Here is a 6,000-nt window from a genome sequence, read left to right on the forward strand (position 1 = left end):
GGATGAAGCTGATGCTGAAAATGTAGAGCAAGTTCAGAATCTTGGAACTTCAGAAGCAATAGATAACTCAGCAATGTTATCTAAGGTACCTCAAGTTTCTCACACATCTTGTACCACATCCTCTATTCCTTCTGAAGACACCTCTCTTTTAGATCACCTAGAAAGTCATTATCTAGGTGAACTACCCCAATCTGGCTTTAACACAACCTCACAAAAAGCCTCTGAAATAACTCCAGAAGCAGCTGCTTCTGATAACGTTGTTTCAGAAGACCCCCCACAACAAAAACCTTCACCAGAAAAAGCCTTTTCACCCCCTCAATCTGAACCTACAACTTCATAACCCCCACAACAACAACCAACTGTTCCTGAACAATCAATTCCTCAAAAGACCGTTCCTGAACATATTGTTCCTGAACAACCAGTTACTAAACCCATTTCTGAACCTGCACCTGAAACTGCCGCTCCTGAACACATTGTTCCTGAGCCAACCCCTGCTTCCATAACTCCTTCACCAGTACAAGTTATCAAGATCACCCATCATACTGGTGTATGTGATATGGACACAGACTCTGAGGATGATCAAGATGATCATGCCTCTGATATGGTAGTTGACCCCACTCCTGACCAACCATCAACTAGCCAATCCTTAACTACAAATGACCAATCATCATCAAACCTACCAATTGTTCCCCTAGCCTCTCCAAAACCCTCTAAACAACCTTCACCTCCCACCATTTTCTTGGATTCCAAAGTACTACAGGATGTGTGGGAAGATATTGCTTCTGAAGTTCTCAGACTGATAGCAGGAAGAAATGACTTGGGTCATCAAGTTAGCTATCAGAAGCAATGGAGAAGGATCAAAGAAAGGGTCGTCAACCTGATTTCAGCACTGCAAGATTCATGCATTGAGGCTCAAGAGCAAGCCAAACAGAAGCTGGAAGATTGGTTGAATGGAATAGAAGAGAATACTGGAGATGTTGAGATTCTTGGTACTTGGGTGAAGAATCCACTCAGTATCAGAGGCAGAGAACCTGAAGAATTCCTGCCTAAGGAGCTGCATCTGATTATTCCTTCTGAGATCCTGGAAAAGATTGATGCACCTAACCTGGCTCTAGCTCAGGAGAACAAGGTGCTCAAAGAAGAAAATGATAGACTTGAAACAGAGCTACTAGAGCAGAAGCTGAAGATATCAAAATTGGAAGCTGATATGCAAGAAGCCAAGATCAGAGAAGACAACTACAGAAAAGATATGGACAAGAAGTATGCTGATGTTCAAGAGCTTCTGAAGAAGATTTTAGAAAAATAAGCCAAACCCATAGTTGCACACTTTTAGCTTATTTTTTTTGTCTCTTTAGGCTTTTAATATTCTTTGATCATCTCCGTTTCTGATTTAGTTCTTTTCGCTTCTGATATCATTTGCTTCTGAATTCTTCTTGCTTCTGAATATCATTAACTGTTTATATCATGTGTGTTGTTATTTGCTTTGATAATAATGCTTGCTATGACCTGTTTATTTAAGTTTTTGAAGATGGTTAAATTTGCTTTAAATTTATTTGAATTATGCTCTGAACCTTTAAACTTATGTTTTTCTCATATCTTCTTTTTGTTTATGTCTTTCTGCTAATGACAAAAGGGGGAGTATATGTGATAGTATTTAAAGGCTCTGAGCCCCATTAATTAATATTTGAAAATTTTGAAAATTTCTATCCTTTTTGTTTTACCTTTAAAGGGGTGTATCAAAAAGGGTGAAGTATCAAATTTCAAATAAAATTAATTGAACCATTCTTCTTATCTATAAGTCAATTCTTTCAATTTTTTTAGCTCTGATATTATTGTGCGAAAAATGAATTTAATTAACCTGGATAGAACATAGGGGGAGCTTACAAACCTCACCTTAAAGACTATCAGACTCAGGGGGAGTTAGAGCTTACAAACCTCAGACTCTGAGCTTACAAACCTCAGAAACCCCAAAGTCAACTCGTTAATTAGATTAACAACAATTGACAATTTTTAAATTCTATTGTTTGTCATCATCAAAAAGGGGGAGATTGTTGGAACAAAATGTGTTTAACAATGAACCTCAAAGAGTTTTGATGATAACAAGGTATTAAAAATTGTAAATTGGACTAGCTAATATTTGTTCAAGTGTACAGGACCACAGTTAAAAAGTTACATCATTAATTGGTTCTGAATGAGCAAATAAAGAGCAAAAGAAAATGAAGCTTAGACGATTCTGAAGGCAATACGCTCCTGAAAGTGGAAAGCGCTCCTGAAGTCAAGCTGCTCCTGAAGATAGTAAAAGCGCTCCTAAAGAAATAGTGCTCCTGAAGAATAGTGCTCCTGAAGACAAGAGGTCCAGAAGCCACATTATCAGAAGCTGCATCATCAGAAGCTGCATCATCAGAAGCTGAAGAAGCTGCACCATCAGAAGCTGCAGAAGCTGCTTCATCAGAAGCTGCATCATCAGAAGCTGCCTCATCAGAAGTCATTTCACCAGAAGCTGAAGATCAACTGGATTTGCAGAAGATTCAAAGATTGAAGAATCTACATTGCAAAAGCTGTCTATTGGATTCGAAAACACAGCAGAAAATTAGTGGAACATTGCAACGGTCATTTCAAAGGTGTTTGAAGGCATGTGCTTGCAATTTGGACGAAAGCGTTGACATTGTACTATTGTACGAACTGTACAACCACCTTCTCCACTACTCTGTTTTGTGTCCACGCTACAAGACAAGAAAACAGCTCCAGAATACGGCTTCTCCTGCATAGATGTTCCTTTGGATAAGGAATGGATTTCAAATTGGTTCTTCATAGGACAACAACCAAATCAGGCAAAAGATCATTGGTGAAAGAACAAGCTTCAAACAACGACTCTTTGGTGTGCTGGCAATTTCACAACGTTTCTTTCACACCTCTATATAAAGGAGTGAAGACTTAGAGTTTTGGTAATGCAAGAACGCTGAACAAAAGACTCACAACATTTTTACAAGTGCCAAATCTCTGCTGAAATTGTTCTGCATTCACTTAGAATTTCTGTGTCTCAAAGTCATATCTTAGAAATTCTTAAGTCCATTGAGTCTGTATCTGATTTGTATTGTGAGCACCTCTGATTGTATATCAAGTGTTCAACCTTAAACAATTTTCTGTGTAATTTTGTTTAGTTAGGAAGTCTCTTGCAGTTGTGCTTGAGCAGGAAGTCTCTTGATTGTGTTCTTGAGCAAAGGAAGTCTCTAGCTTGTGTGCTTGAGCAAAGGAAGTCTCTTGCTTGTGTGCTTGAGCAATTGTAATCAGATATTACTCTTAGTGAAATCTCCTTGGAAGTGCAAGGGGGACTGGACTACTTCCGGATTGTGGAAGGAACCAGTATAATTGCTTTGTGTCGTTCTTCTTCTCTCTCTCTGTTTTATTCCGCTGCATTTAGATTCTGATTATCACTTCAGAAGCTGTCTCACTTAGCTTCTGATCAGTGTGTTCAGTTTTTAGGAGAAACGAAGAATTTTTCAAAACACAATTCAACCCCCCCTTCTTGTGTTTTTCTCACCTTCACAGAGATGTCAAAACACCAACACTGCCCGGCTTCCACAATCACCTATCTAACCAAGCAATCGCGACGGTTCCAACACAACTCATAGAACAAACACAACGCTATATAAAATACTGAATTTTGTCTTACAATAATATTACAATGATTAATTTACAATCATATACCCTTGGTAAATTTTTTTACTGAGCATCTTCATCTCTCTCTTGGACATTGAACATTCTCCTGTGAATTCTTTTTTGTATCTTGATCTCTAGTACTTTCAAGCTTTTACAAAGTCCAAAAGATGAATAAGTACATGTATGATATTGTCATTAAATTGGAGCCTTGTCAAAGAATTTACAAATGCCTTGCTTCCTGAAATTTGGTATATAAATATCACATGAAGAATTTACAATCATGTATGATGCTGGGAACTTTTTACTACAGCTTTAGAATGATAACATGTAGTAGTAAAGAATGAAAACTCCATAAACATAAATCAGAAAAAGGCAATACCTGTATTCAAAGAAAGATTGTTGCATTATAAAAATCTACAAATTAGATGAGGCATGGGTACAAATTATTAACTTCCTTCTGTTGTGACTTTAATTTGAACAAAACATCATGAACTAAATGATGAAGTCTTGTTGTAAGCATTACAGACTCCGTAGTAGTAGAAGGAAAAATACAGTTCAAAAACATGATACCAATTGGACACACCTTGGCATTATGGAAACCAAAAAGGAAAATATCATGGGAAGAGCAAAGTTGGAATTAAAAATTACAGCAATGATTTCCTTACGTGGCCAACGTAGAACCCACCCATAGCCAAAATAAAATGGGCAAGCAAAGAATATTAATATAATTTAACAGGCAAAAGGATACATTTCGGTAAACTTAGCCAATTATCTTTCTTGAACGCTGTTGTTCTCGCTTTTGCCTATCTTGCCGGCTACTGATGCCATGCATTTCTTTCTCTTGGTACCTTCCTTCTCTTGGTGACCAGATTCAAAGCCGAAAGCATTTACCTATAAGTTATTGCAAGAGACATAAATGAGCAAATTTTGTTATGGAAATGACCAATAGACACCTTTAAAGCTTGAAAAACTGACCTACCTCATATGTAATAAGAAACTTGACTATGAAACCAACACTTAGAACAAATATCAACAATGCTATTGAATCCTGTATTCTTCAGCCTGCCATGGAAAGGAAAGAAGAATCATCGTGTGGTGATAGCATTTGGATATCGAGTATACATTTCAATTCAACTTGTATATGAAAAAGTAAGATGAGGAAATTAGAATCCGTCAAAATCATCAAGTAAGTCTATATAAACTTCATGCATTCTAAATCATTAATCCATGTTCACCAAAGTAATTTCTAATGATCATTAGAGTTACATATATATAGGAGGCTAAGAAGAGTTTAAATAAAGTGAAAAGCGAATCAATTTTTATTTTTCAAAGTCAAAATATTAAATATTAAAAATCAAAGTTATATTGATAAAATCTTCTTGCCAAATGAAGAGATTAAACTCTTAATCATTCAATATTAACATCCAAAGCAGCAGTCCATACAATTCAACCACAAATTCTGCTCTTGTAATTGGCTATAATCCATTAAAATAACAATCTTCACTATGAAACCATCATGGCCTGGTTAACCAAGTGAAAAACAATAATTTCTACCAGCAAAAGTATTCCACAATGCAGTTTTTGCTCATTCAAGCAATTTCACAAACACATAGTACTCACAACCATTTCAAATCCACCAAACTTAAATATCCAGAAAAACAAAATTCGACAACCACGACCATGAAAAATGTTACTTCTGCAATAATCACCCACAACAATAATCCTCAAAATATAAAAACAAAATAATTTAGAAAAACAAACAAAACAATACACTAATAAACTAATGTGTACTTTGATGAATAGTGCAACTTCATCAATCGTGTAAATGAGAATACTATGTTCCCTCTCCGTCGCTATATCGCCGCATCAACATTCATATTTATCAAACTTTTAACCATATAGGCTAAAATCTCATTTTTGCTTCAAGTGTCATTCCAATACTTTCATTTTACCAAATACAAAACCAAATAGGTTCACATATCATGTTTCGTATCAAGGGACATCGAGGGACAAGTTCAACCTTTATCAAAATTCTAACCATATAGGCTAAAATCTCATTTTTGCGACAAAGTCATTCCAATACTTCCGGTTTACCGAAATCCAAAAAAACTCGGCATAAAAATCATGTTTCGCATCAAGGGACATAGAGGTACAAGTTCATCCTTCTCATTTATCATTTTTGTAACCTTAAATGCTAAAATTTCATTTTCGAAACAAGAGTCATCGAGTTACAATATGATTGTAGAGAAAACGCATGTGTTCAATTTACCAAATTTAAAACAAAATAAGTTCAAATATCATGTTTTGCATAAAGGGACAATGAGGGACAAGTTCAGACTT

The 6,000-nt window shown here is 36.0% G+C and overlaps 1 long non-coding RNA gene across 2 annotated transcripts; it reads right to left on the reverse strand.

Moving 5' to 3' along the window:
* Nucleotides 1–3,629: 3,629 nt before the first annotated feature.
* On the reverse strand, nucleotides 3,630–5,519 carry LOC146930153 (uncharacterized). 2 transcript variants are annotated; one of them, XR_015006287.1, is made up of 2 exons: nucleotides 4,640–5,519; nucleotides 3,630–4,551 (listed from the first exon to the last, which is right to left on the reverse strand). It is a non-coding gene; the product is annotated as an uncharacterized LOC146930153 (long non-coding RNA). The 2 variants fall into 2 exon arrangements; XR_015006288.1 differs by having other exon boundaries at nucleotides 4,636–5,519.
* Nucleotides 5,520–6,000: the final 481 nt, after the last annotated feature.

The sequence above is a fragment of the Medicago sativa genome, chromosome 4, assembly GCF_051527215.1.
Source record: "Medicago sativa cultivar Bolivia chromosome 4, Bolivia_mono, whole genome shotgun sequence".
In the NCBI taxonomy this organism is placed as follows: Eukaryota; Viridiplantae; Streptophyta; class Magnoliopsida; order Fabales; family Fabaceae; genus Medicago; species Medicago sativa.